Raw genomic sequence first — 14,070 nt, 5'->3', positions numbered from 1 at the left:
CCTGGCACGTGCTCCCCTAGAGAAGCCTCTAAGCCCGTGCCCGTTCCTGCAGTGGCCAAGGTCCCCTGCCCAGCGTGAGGGGAGGCCCTGGCCCCCGCCCACAGCTGTGCACGTTGCCTATTTGGGATTTCTGGCCACCGTCCTCAGTTCAACTCTTGGTACATCCAGTCACCTTCTTTTGGACCCCTTGTTGCCCGCTACTGCCAGTCTCCACTGAGCATCGAGCTTTGTCTGACAGGATGAACCCCCCTGCTAGAATCATTCACAGCAATAGCTCCTCCGGAACCCGCCTGACTCAGAACGTCGGGATCCTGCTCACGGTGCCTTCCATGCATTTTGTCGCATTGAAAACAGCTCGTCACGCCCAGTTCTGTTGCCGTGTGTGAGCGAGACAGAGACTACAGTCTCATGACACCATTCCAGAAAGCCATACTATTCTCAAAATGGCAGACTACTACAACCGTTCTGGCATTCCAACAAAGTCCTGACACCAACGTCAGTTATACTACTGGACGTGCTTCCAATTTCCACGTATCACCAAAGGTGTACAGGGCTTCCTTCTGACGGTGTGAATAGCAACCATACTTGCTTAGTCCTAACGAGCAATAAAATCATCTTCTGAGAAAAACTATCTTTTTTAATGCTGAAGAAATTCCTCCAGCTCGGTGAAACTGACATAGCTCCAGCCCTCTCTGACTCAGGACCTGACACTGCAGTGCTGGAGGCCATGTTATAACCCTTTCTGATTCACTCTTAACCCAAACTAGACCTTGACCCAAAGGTGCTCATTGAGAGCCCTCTCTGTGTCATTCTAGAAGCCATATCCTTGAGCGCTCAGAGTCTGTTAGAAAAAACAAACACATACAATGACCATTTCCAGACAATTTAGCAGGAGGTGATATGCACAAGGTTGTCAGGAAATCACAGGGTAGGGTGCAATCTCAACACAAAAGAGCCAAGTGTTCAGGGACAACCCGGAAATTAAAAACTTGCAGAGATGAAATGGAATGAACCCAGTTGTAGATGAATGAAGATTTTGTGCACACACAGCCGTGTGGACATGGAGGAAGGAGATGTTGACAGGTACCAGGCTTCTCAAAGAGAAGGTCTGTATTTCTCAGGCAACAGAGAAGCCCTGAGGGATGTGAGCAAGAGAAGCTCATGGACAGATCTGAATTTCAAGTCGATCCCTCTGGCCGTGATACAGAGGATGATTCTGTTATGGGCATGGTCAGAAGGAGGGAATCAAATTGAAAGGCTCTTTATCCGTTCATTAGACAGATACTCATTGATCGTCCACTTTGGGATCAGAGGGACAGAGTGATGCTGCCGATGGAACAGGAAACAGGACAGACTCACTCCCAGGGGCCCTGTTTCCATGGATTGTGGTAAATTCTACAAAGGAGAAAAGCGACTTGTTACCAGACTGTAGAACGGAGGGACTCGGCATAGGCAACGTCAGGAAAACACGCCCTGCAGAAACCATATTTAACCTGCGACCTGTAGCTGTGTGGTCAGTCCGTGGATGGTCCATGAAAAAGCAGAGGGGTACAGGATTCCAGGTGGAATGAACAGCGTGTGCAGAGATACAGGAGCCCGCGCAAGAGCAAAGAACTGAAGGCATGGGAACCAAGGCGTTACAACACAGCAAAGGGAGAAAGACAATACAGGGTTTGTTATTGAGCTGATGGCCTCTGGAAGGAACCGGGTTCATCATGCAGGGCGCCTCTGAGGAGACGTGAGCATACATCTCAGACTGGTCCCCAGTAGGCAGTTCTCCGCGGACTTCTGGTCTCTATTGGTCCAGGGCTGCCCCCAGGAATTGATACCCTAGCAGCTCCCAATTTATGCATCCACCAGAAGGACTGTGAGGGATCCTGAGGCAACTGGCACTGAAAACCCTGGGCGGAAGGCAGGAGCAGAGGGTACAGCTGTGGGAAGGTGTTGTCAGGTAACACCTCTGAGCATGTGGTGGTCCCAGCAGCTGGAGGAAAGAGATGGGTGAAGGCAGTCCAGAGCTGTCTGACTTAGCATCTGATGAAAGTGTGCAGATAGCTCATCTTTCAGCCTAGGAAGGAACCAAGAAGTCCAACTACTTTTTTTCTCATTTATTTTGCCTTTTCACCTTGCTCTGGTCCACAAAGCGGCAGTGTTCCTCCGAAACAGGCAGAGCATGGGCTCCATGAAATCAGAAAGAGCTAGAATAAGTCTTTTTGTTTCAAAGGCTTGGGCTGACCTTTTCATAACACCAACTTTAACAACATAAAAAATTAAAAGGTACGATCTAATTGAGTTTCCTTGGTTACACTGGAAATCTGCAATAATGCTTTTTATGTTCAAACAGATGGGGAACTTTACAATGGAAAATATAACACAATTATTTTATCATTATGATTCAGAATTAGGAGGAATCACGCATACCCTAACAATAACCCCCTCCATGAGGATTCAAAATAATGAGCACATTTAAGTCGTTAGGTTGGGAATACAGAAGAACGGCCTTCCAGGTATCCATTAATGCTGGACGCTGCAAATCTATCGACGGTACTGTGCATTGGTTGGCTCTGCTGGTTTTCAAGTTTTTAATATTTTTTGCAAAAAATTTGATACGAGGCACCTTGATGATTAGAAGATAAAGAACACCTTCAGTTTCACAGACTAAGTTTGACTTTATGTCAAATTATAACTTCCACGAATGTCTGATGTACTGTCATAAATCACTTAACCTAACATTGACGATTATTCTTATTTCTAAAATAGCAGCATGTTGTTATATTTTAAGCAAACTTTTTAAAAAAAGATTTCAGTTTTCAGTGAGTCAGGTTGCCATAATTATAACTTTGCCTTGGGTACTTCTATACATTTATTTGTTGAGCACCTGAAATGGTCTCACAGTTTGTTTCCATGGAGCAGCTGAACAACTTGCAAATCCAGAAGAATAACAGTTGAGCGTCACTAGCCATTGAAGGAACCTCCCTCCATCTCAGGAACCGGGGGTCTCTGTTGCCAGGTTTGACTGGGAGGTAAGATGCTGTGTCATTGATTCAGGAGGGTCTAGAATTAACTCATTTTATTAGTTTTTTTTTTTTTGAGGAAGATTAGCCCTGAGCTAACATCTGCTGCCAATCCTCCTCTTTTTGCTGAGGAAGCCTGGCCCTGAGCTCACATCCATGCCCATCTTCCTCTACTTTATATGTGGGACGCCTGACACAGCATGTCTTGACAAGTGGTGTGTAGGTCCACACCCTGGATCCAAACCAGTGAAACCTAAGCTGCCAAAGCAGAATGTGTGAACTTAACTGCTGCACCACCAGGCCAATCCCTTATTAATTTATTTTTTGAATACACACCATCAAGCTTAATTTAACCAGTTATTATGTAAAAGAGCTTTTAGTAGCACTATTTATTGTGTGTATAGTACATTAAAGAATATACATAATGGCCTGAAAATTCTCCTTCACAAAGTACTGTTTTAGAATCGGCCTTAGGCTGGAAACATTAAAGTCCAGATTCAAGGTCACTGGCTTATTTCTCTATCATTGTACTTTACGATATGATATTTTATTGAACAAACATGTCTTTTGGGCAATGCATTTTCACAAGATATATATTTTTTTGTTCTAGTGGGTTATGCTACTTAATATTGCTTTTGTGATATGTTAGAACATAAAGCAAATAATACACTTAAAGGGAACATTTTCACTATCTGTGCTAACGGTAAGCATACACTCAACAGATCGTTTCTGATGGAGCAGCTCTTCCTCGTTCATCCCCCTACATGAGTTAATTACTTGGATCCACGCTGATTTATCAATCATTTTTGTGTAATCACAGATAAAACTGCAAGTGTAAATAAAAATTATATTGTTGTTCATTTGTTTGTTTGTTTTCTGGCAAATTATCACACTGATGATGTCACTATAAAAACCGAAAACAAAATTTCCTCTCTTCTTACATTTAATACATTTCATGAGTTTTCCTTGGAAGTAAGGTAGCATTAAAGATTCAGAAACCATATTCAGTGCTTCCTTGATTTAGGTTTGTGCAATATCTTAAACTGCTAAATAATATTTTGGGGTTTTTTGAGGAGGATCAGCCCTGAGTTAACATCTGTGAGCATCTCCCTCCACTTTATGAGTGGGACCCCGGCCACAGGACGGCTTGCCAAGCGGTTTGTAAATCCACACCCAGGATCTGAACTGGTGAACGCTGGGCCACCAAAATGGACCGTGCGAACTTAACCACTGTGCCACTAGGCTAGCCCCTAAATAATATTTTTAAAGTAAAGGATTCAGGTTTCTGGTCCCACCTAAGACAGAGTAAGCCCTGTACAGACTATCACCATCACAAATTGCATCTAAAAACTATGGACAACACAGAAAGCGACTCCTGATGTATGAAAAATGACAGCAAGCAGGTTCAGGAAGTAGTAAAATTTGATGGGCGACCAGCACAGCAAGGGTGCAGTTCTCGGTTCTCATGGTTGTGTCTTTTTCTCTTTCATCTCCAGCTTTGACCCAAGTCATCTGTAGGCTGCCTAAATCAGGCAGCTGCACAGCAAGGATGGATGACAGAAACTCCAAGAAAAGCCCAGGCAAATCAGGAACAACTTCTGAAAATTAAGGTAAAAAAATAATTTAGAAACCATCCAGAGAGAAACAGTATATTTTGTTTATGGGAACAACAGATCCAAGGGCTGCAGATTTCCTATCAGAGATGTCAGAAGACAGCACAGAGAAAACCGAAGCGCTAACCCAGAATCCCACCTCTAGAACACACATCCTCCAGAAATGAAGGCTCAATGAAGACATGCTTGGATGAAGGAAAACTGAGAGGAGCTGTCTCTGACAGACCTGCTCTAAAGCAAGGCTGAAGGGGATTTTTCAATCAGATGTGCAATGGTCTTCAAGGGAAACTTAGAACTTTGGGAATAAAGAGAAAGCACTAGAAACGGTAAATGCCCAGGTAAATGTAACAGATGATATTTTTTCTTATATGTTCTTTAAAGTAGATTTGAAAGTTGAAATAAGAAACAGAACATTGGCTAGAATGAGAGTTTCAATGGATGTATCTGTAATACACGTGACAACTCTAGATACGGAGAGAATGATAAAGACACTGAGGTGGCTGTAAGGCTTCTACGTCTTATATGAAATGGTGAAATATTAACACTATGTATACCTAAGAAAAATTAGAGATGTATAAGCATAATCCATAAAGCACCCACAAAACTACAGAGAGATGCAACAAAAATGCCAATGGATAAAAAGAGAATTTTTAAAAATATTCAAATCATAAAAAGAAAGCAAGGAAGTAGATCATATAGATTTATCTCTAAGGCTCTCAAATAATAATTGACATAGAAACAGATCTCATACAAAATGTTATATTTAGTAAAATATTCTTTAGGAAACTGAGCCAAATAAAGTGTGCTATCAAAAGATTTTTTTTATCAAAATTGGTTAAGCGTTTGATGTTTAAAAGGCTAACATGCAAAACAGTTTTCACGTGTGTGGACACACATGTAATAGAAAAACGCTTTCAAGTCTACAGGTAGCTTACTTTCATGTATTTTTTCTTTTTAGTACAGCTTACGTAAGACAACTCACTCATTATCAAGCTTTGAAGCATTGAAGGATTTGCACAAGCAGTTGTAAAGATGTAATAATGATAAATACGTATGCAGCAATATACATTAGGCTAATATGAGAAGCGTAGGAGAAATTTGACAGGGATATGAATTTTGTGGGAATTCTAATTTCCTTGTTTTAATATCTAATACTTTCAAAGGTGCAAAATTATGGAAAAACTTTGTGCACGTTTATTAAGGAGGAATAAAGAATAAGACAAGCACTCCAGAGAGGAAATGTCACCTAGGACATGCATGGCCACTTCGTTCAACATCTGATAATTTAACAAGGATTGACCAGATGTCTGTGTAGAGTGGAGGGAACATGAGGAATGCCCATGATCCAGAGATAACATGGAGCAGCAAACAGAACAGAGCACAGCAAACTGAACAGACACTCTTGTCATGCTTTAATGATGGAAACAAGAACACTTGTATTTCTAGAGTCAGAACCAGGTTGAGAATCAAAGATATTTTTATGTAACAAAGCAAGAAGCAAGAGATCAAGCAGGGAACACCAGGAGACCCTCAGAGACAGCACCCGAACCCTCCTGGCCTGCCCTCTCTCCTGGGCCACAGTCAGCCTCTGAACAACATGATGTAGAGTCAAAAGTTAATCAAAAGGAATCGAATGATTAAAAATCAGGAAATAAATATAAAATTACAAGAATTGAATATATTAAATGATAAAATATAAAAATAAATAGAAAATATAGACTAATAACATAAGAAATTGAGAAAGTTATGAAAAAGTTACTAAAAGCAACAGAAGATCAGACTCAATAAAGTCATTGATTAATCCAATCGTACTTTTAAGAATAAATAATTCTAGTGTTACATAAACTGTTATTCAGCATCCCAAAAGAAAATCCATCACATAGCACATTTTATGAGCTAAATAATAGTCATTATCAAAAACTCAATAAAGAGAAAAGTCAGATAAATAGCAAAAATTATGGGTCATTACAAATTATTATAATAGAGAAAATGTATCATCTAGATACTTCCCTGCAAACTTAATTCAAAACAGTGCTGGATCTCCTGGCTTAGTCTCCACAGTTACTTGGTGTTTCTGTATTATATCCCTTATTATTTGAAGATTAAACGTTACAAATTCAAGTCATTACTATTACTGAACATAATTCAAGAAATATTTCAAAATGAATACCATGTACCTAATGCTGTTCAATCCCTGCATGAACATAGACATAAAATTATATTTATTAATAATGGTGAAATCAAAGATCTATACAGTAACCAAAAGACAATAAAGGAAACACCAAGAATTCAGCACTTTCTTTGTACTATTCAGTCACCATGACTTAGTACAAATCCTGCTGAACCCTTGTTTCTCAACCCTTTGTTATTCATCCTGTAACTGGCATTCCACCAGGCTCAGGATGCATATAACGGGCAACATACGCTCAGGTTCAGGCTCTGATTTCTAAGTGGTTCCAGTGGTCAGCCTCCTGGAAGCATACAATGATGGTGAGGAAATAAGTTTGTGCCCACCCTGTATTCACCTCTGAGGTTCAGATGTGGGAACTTAAAGGATTCCACAAGATTATTGAAGTAGTCTCTACAACTGAGGCTCAGACATATGTGGTTGGATAAGGTGAACCAATAGGCTAGCCCAACAAAAGTCGACTTGAGAAAGTCTAGTGAGCTTCTTGAAGGAGGGGGCGGTTTACAGGGGAGGGAGGATCAGGATGCTTTTGTCTGCCAGATTGCCCATCTCCAAAACTGCTTCAGTTGCCAGATGGAAGCTGTGACTGGAGCATAATATGAGGCTGTCACTCAAACACAGCCCCAATCCAGCCCAGTGAATTCACATCTGGGTCCAGATTTGCAAGTAAATGGGAAAATAGATTTTTAGAAAATTCAGTAAGAACTAAGAGGAGTAAACTACTACTTGACACACTTCTAAAACCATATTTAAAGCAACAAGGGGCAACAGGTGTTATCTGCCACATTTCCACAGACAGTCTGGTTTGGGGCCTCAGAGGAGCCTGCACACCTGTCTATCCACGCTTGCAGAACATGGTGGAGAACCACACATGAGGCAGAGCAGCAACAGCATACAGTGAGGAAACTGAGGCACGTTATGGAGCAGTGGCGATGGCAGCTCTCAGCAAGAGAGGTCCTTCCCTTGAGCCCAAAGTCTTGTGTGGTGGGGTGTGGGGCTGAAGGTTCCAGAAGGCCAGATGCTCTAAGAGATTATGACATAGTTGACATTCCTACAACTCTGCCCTCATCTTCCCTAAAGGTTGGTGAGCTCCAGGGGAAGTCAGGTTATACTTTTGGACATTCTTCTGGGAGTGTTTCAAGCTGTGGAGAAGCACACTGCTAAATAACTACTCCTGGAATATCACTTAGATAGCATCCTTAACGTACATTTTTGATTCTATCCCTTTGCAGGTATCAATGTATTTCTCTATACTTCTTCTCAAGAAAATTATTAGCCCAGAGTTTTCTATGCTCATTCTCTCCAATTCTCTCCCCATTCCCTCTCAACTGTATTGATTTTATAGAGTTTACAAGCAATCCTTCTAAACCCAATAACACATTCTGCTTCATGTCACTTTGCCTTTCAGTGGCCTTTATAGAGCTGATCACTTCCTGCTTCTAGAAATGCTCCTCGACTGAATTTCTGGGCTACAACAGTCTCCCTGTTTTTCTCTTACCTCACAGGTTCCTAGTTCTCAATTATTTTTGCTAGTTTTTCTTTATCTCTCCAAGTTCTAAAGGTCACAGTGCCCCAGGGCACATATTTTGAATTTATCATCTTCTCTCAGTACCCTCACTCTCTTGCTGATAGCATCCAGACCCTTGTCTCTAAATATATCTGTAGACTGACAGTTCGCAACCATGTATCTCCTCCCCAGGGCTCTCTGATGGACTCCAGTCTAATGTATCCATCGACCTAATCAAAATACTTCCTTTGATATCTAATAAGCATCTATAAATGAACACTTTCAAATCCAAACATATTTTTCCTATAATTTTCCCTATATAAGTAAATGACAACTATATCTTCAGACCAATAATCTCAGACTCAATTTTGATTTCTCTTTTTCTCAAGTTCTGTACTGTACGTTTCATCAAATCCTAAGTATTCCCTTCAAAATAAATATTTAATTAATTTATTTGTTATTGCTTATCTCCAGCTACTATAAAATGAAATCCACAGAGGGCATAGATTTTTGTGTATTTTGTTCATTGAGTATTTGAAGCTGTAGATGTTCAATAAATATTTGCTGAATTAACAGATGAATGAATTAAATGAAAGTTCAATTGACTTCCTGTGGGCCACTGCTGCTACTTGTTTCAAAACTGAAAGGCATCATTTCAAGGATCACTCCCAGGAGTGACTTCTAGTCATAGCATAATGCTTCTAGTCTTTTGGGAAACAGGAGGGATGAAATTGTTAGTGTCTTAGAGGATGAAGATGAGACAAGGTGGAATGGAAAACTAGTCAATCCATACCAAGGGTACAAGATGCTTACACGCTGGTCTTTAATTTGTCTTGTAAGCATTTGCAGTCCTCAGATACCCATTGCCTAGAAGAGAAGGAATTAATAGAATAGGAGAAGATTCTCACTCCAGGAGGAAAATATTGATGATGCAATAATTACTACAGCTATTCTGAAAGGCTGTATGACATTACTTAGAGAAATTATACATCCATATGCCTTATGTCTAACATTCCCACTCTTGCATCTACACCTCAGAATAAATCTTGCTCAATTTTATAAAAGAGATATCAAGACTTATTCTAAAGCTACAGTAATTTAAAAGACTGTGATATTGGTAAAAATTAGGCAACGTTGCCAGTTAAACAAGAAAGAGAGGTAAGAAGTAGTATTACACATATGCCATCTGATATATAACAAAGGTGATGCTTCAATCCATGAGAAACAGAACATTTGAATAACTGGTGATGAATCAATTGGATACCCACGTGAAAATAAAATTGTATCTTGAGCCCTACCTCACACCATACATGAAAATTAATTCCAGGTAGATAAAACATCTAAATGTAAAAAGTGAAAAAGAAATTCTTTCAAAAGAAAAGGCAGGAGAATGTCTTCTCTGCCTTTATGAAGTAGGCAAAGTTTTCTTAAGATAGAAAAAATGCTACTTAATCATAAAGTTGATAAATTAGACCCCATTAATATTAAGAACTTGTATTCAATAACAACAAAAAAAAATTAAAAGTTGAGTGAGAAAGCAACCAAGACTAGGAAACCATATTGCAATACATATATCCAAAAAAGGATTCATACCCCAAATATGTGTTACCCCCAATTGAGTAAGAAAAAATAGACAACTCATAAAAATGACAAAAAGACTGAACTGACTTGAAAAAACACTACCAAGGTAGTCAATAAAAATGTGAAAAAAGTATTCTATTTTATTAGTCATCAGGGAAATGTAAATTAAATCCATAAAGTGACACCACTATTCATCCACAAGAATGGCCAAAATAAAAAAGATAAATAACTTCAAGTGCTGGTGAGCATATGGAGAAACTGGAACTCTCATCCCCTGCTGGTGAAAGTTTAAGTTGATATAATTACTCTGTAAAACAGTTTGACCACACAGACTAAAGTTGAACACACGCATACTCTGTGACCTAGCTCCTAGGTATATGGCCAATGGGTTTGCCTACATTTGCTAACTGAAAGTTGTATACGAAAATGTTCACCGTAGCTCTTTTTTGTAGTAACACTTTGTAGAAATGGAGTTACCTAAATGTCCATCACTGATAGAATGAATAAATAAATTATGGTTATTCCATGGTAAAATTCTACACAACAATTTAAAAAGAAAAAAACTAAGGATATATGCAAGAGCATAGATGAAACTCACAGAAATAATGTTGAATGAAAAAAGCCAAACACCAAAGAGCACACAGTGTATGATTCCATTTTATAGGAAGAACACAAACCAGGAAACCTAATGTATGCGGGAAGCAACAGCAGCTACCTTTGAGCTGGGAGAATTCTAGAAGGGACTGTGAAGAGGGCATCTGTTCTGTGAGTAATGTTCTTTTCCTTGATCGGGTTCTGATTACACAGGTATGACCCATTTTTGAAAATTCATTGAGCTGTGCACTTATGATATGTATGTTTTGGTGATACATATAAAATTTCAGTAAACGTAAAAATGAAATGTGTTTTGAGTATCTATGCTCAGCTCTTTTACCTACAACTAAAATTTTCTTACAATATTAAAATGCCATGGAATCTCAGCCTAAAATGATACATAGAAGTTTCTGACGTGAAGAAAACAGCTCAAGAAGCAACGCAGAAACAGTGTGAAAGAACATTTTTGAAATAGATTTTTAATTGCCCATCAGTATGCTAGGTTCTTCTCTAATGCTAGTGTTCTCTAAGACAGTTAGTGCCCTCAAATCAAGTTATAAAAATGGGTTACAGTGCCTGTTTTTTCATCCAAAATGTTTCTAAGTCACAATAATAAATTCGCTTTTTCCTGCAGGAATGTCAGTAGTAAAGGGGCTTTTATATTTATTAGGTAGGATATCAAATATGCCCCCAAATTTGAAACTTTCCGTAATAAAAAGGCTAAAAATCAAAGTTAATAATGCTAGAGAAATTCTTAACAGTCATGCAGAGAAGGGAAGGTAGCTGGGCTTAAAAGACCCGCTTGCAAGGTTGGCCTCTGGGAATATCCCCAGGAAGCGGTTCCCCAAACTGATGTAGGACTTTCCTACACAAGAAGAGCGGCTCACTGAGCCTGAACTGTTCATGCAACGGCAGGATGGGGACATTCCTACTGTAGTCAGTGATCTCGGGGACTTACCCGATGAATGCTCATTTCTAGAATCTAGAACCTGCACGCTGGCCATGTTGTAGCACGTGAGTATCTGGCTACAGTGTTTGAGCCCAAAGTCAAGGAAATGGCGTCCTTTCTTTACAGGAAATATTAAGTGGAGGGGGAGAGAGTAACGTTTGGAGGAGCTAGGACAGAACTGAAACATTCTGAGAAAGAGAGGGGAGATGCAGACAGGCCACAGAGAAGAGCCAGAAGGAGGAAAAGGACTCAGAGAGATTTGGAGGCTGCATGAGGAGACGTCGAGAGAGGGAGAGGCTGCTGGCCGCGAGCGTTTAGATGTGGGGAAGGGCAAGTCTAACCGGGATTTCTACGCTTGACTGCTCTCCATGATGTCCCCATCTTTCCCACAGCACCTGTGATGAGACACAACAGTGTATTTGTGCAAGTGACCTTGTATTTTAGGGGAGCTCAGAGAACGTAGGGAGAGGTAAATTTGAGTAAACACATTAGACATTCAATTAAATTAATTCTCTTCCTTTTTTTTTTCCTTCTGTTTCTAATCTCATCAAGAATAGGAGGATCTGAATCCCTGAAAGGGTTTTCCTGCAACAAAGGAGTGCCCTAATCTGTGGACTCTGAGGGCTCCTTGTCACTGTGGAAGTGAATCCTTGTCTGAGAAATTGAAATGGCTTCAAATTATGATGAGAAGTGGCTTTGCATTTAGACTGATGATATTGAAAGACCAGCTGACCGTGAGAGCTCGCGGCAAACACATATGTTAAATTTTGCTTTTCTGTATCAGTATTGCAAGCATGATTAAATTGTGTCTACCACTGAGAAACGGATATGCTCTCGTGTGTTCACCAAGCCAGAGCCCAGATAAGGGTGAATTTAGGAAGACAATGAACGCCACCCCAGGAGCCCCTTTGGAAACCAGCCTAAAAGCTTTTCCCTGACTTGCCATTAAGCCGCATACCCCAGCTCCCTGATTGTCTGCATTTACGATTCTCTTTCTATAGACTTAGGGTGTGTTCTAAAGAGGCCACTTAGTGCTTCCCAAGAATATTTCCCTTCCTGCCACACGCTAAACTCCTGGTACCTTGCAGCACACCCCGTTGTTAATAGCATAGCAAGGAACAGCTTAATGACATTAACCTTTATACAGGAAAAATAAGACCCTTTGCAAATTATACTCATTGGTGATTTTAAAAATAGTGATATTTTATATTAGCACCAGTGCTATAGTGAGCTGGTTCCCTTTATCCACCAAAGAGCCATTATAGAAAATATCAGAACTCCATCTTAGCCATCTTTACTTCAGCTGGTGAAGTTATGATGATCATGCTGCTGAAATAACAAAAACCAGAACTTCGCTACTTACTAAGCACGAGATGATGTCATAGAAGACAAAGCTTACCAGTCAGAATCTGACTCTGCAACTTATTGGCAAAATGACTTTAGCAAGTTGTTCGCTAGGTCTAAACCCAGATTGCTCATCCATTAAATGTGATGCTCGAATATCTCGCACAAGGTCGCTGTGAAGCCTGGATATGACATAGTTGTCTCCTTGCTCCTCTGCCAAAAGCAATGAAGATAGAGTCAGCTTTATTGATCTCATCTTTCCTTTCCTCTTTCACACTTCCACCTAGGTCAACCAAGGCATCCTATTGGAGTCTCCATTTCGAAACAGTTTTGCTTTCTAGTTTTTGCAGAAAAATGTGTTTTTCCCCGATTCCTCTGAGAATTAGTAGAAGCCTGTGCCACAGCTTGGCCCCCTTGGAAGCTGACCCTGAAGTGAAGATCAGCACATAGGGCTTAATTAGGAGGCACCCTTGCTATTATTGCTTGTGGGAAAGAAGGGCAGAAAGCAATGCTGGGCAGCTGGACTGAGAGGAGCCTCGGGAAATGCTGTTCCCAACCCCACAGGGAGCGGGATGGTGTTCAGAGGCCGCTCGAGTTGGAAGAGGGAGCAGGAGGTTGTACAGCCCTGTCATTGGGTGGAGGCCGCCCCAGGAAGGGGCGTGACCTTGGGCAAGGCAGCTCTCTTCAGTGCGGAAATGTGGGAGCTGAGGACTGTGAGGAAGACATCTGTGATGGATTATCTTACCTGTCAACCTGTCCAGCCACAGGGGTCCAGACGGAGCATGGTTTCTCAATGTGTCTGTAGGGAGATTAGCATTTGGGTAGATGGATTGAGTAAGCAGCTGGCCCTCCTCAGTGTGGGTGGGCATCATCCAATCCACTGAGGGCCTGAATAAAACAAAAGGCAGAGGAAAGGAGAGTTCATACCGTTTTCCAGCCTCACTGCCTATCATCTATATATCGTCTATCTATCATTTACCTATCCTATTGGTCTGTTTCTCTGGAGAACCTGACTAGTACAGCATCTTTGGTCCTGCACGGGGAGCTGCTGGCCCTTCACAGTGCCCACTGGAGCCCATGATGCCAGGTGTCAGCCCTCACTGTTTTTAATTCACGAGCAATAGTCTCAGGTAGGAGTGAAGACGCATAGGCTGGAACTGGCATGAGTTAGAACTCTAACACTTAGCAGTTGTGGCGTCTCAGTTTCTCCACTGACAAAATGAGAAAAATAATAACACTTCTCTCATACGGATCATTGTGAGGCTTCAAGGAGTTAATAA

At 40.7% G+C, this 14,070-nt stretch overlaps 2 long non-coding RNA genes across 2 annotated transcripts; one reads left to right on the top strand and one right to left on the bottom strand.

The window, feature by feature from the left end:
• Nucleotides 1-4,418: 4,418 nt before the first annotated feature.
• Nucleotides 4,419-7,814, bottom strand: LOC139084946 (uncharacterized). The gene is made up of 2 exons (XR_011542886.1): nucleotides 7,647-7,814; nucleotides 4,419-4,612 (listed from the first exon to the last, which is right to left on the bottom strand). It is a non-coding gene; the product is annotated as an uncharacterized lncRNA (long non-coding RNA).
• A 94-nt stretch (nucleotides 7,815-7,908) lies between these two features.
• On the top strand, nucleotides 7,909-12,269 carry LOC139084947 (uncharacterized). The gene is made up of 3 exons (XR_011542887.1): nucleotides 7,909-8,047; nucleotides 10,568-10,668; nucleotides 11,999-12,269. It is a non-coding gene; the product is annotated as an uncharacterized lncRNA (long non-coding RNA).
• The last annotated feature ends 1,801 nt before the right edge of the window (nucleotides 12,270-14,070 follow it).

This window comes from Equus przewalskii, chromosome 7, assembly GCF_037783145.1.
Source record: "Equus przewalskii isolate Varuska chromosome 7, EquPr2, whole genome shotgun sequence".
NCBI lineage: Eukaryota > Metazoa > Chordata > Mammalia > Perissodactyla > Equidae > Equus > Equus przewalskii.
This window is presented reverse-complemented; position numbering and strand designations above follow the sequence as displayed.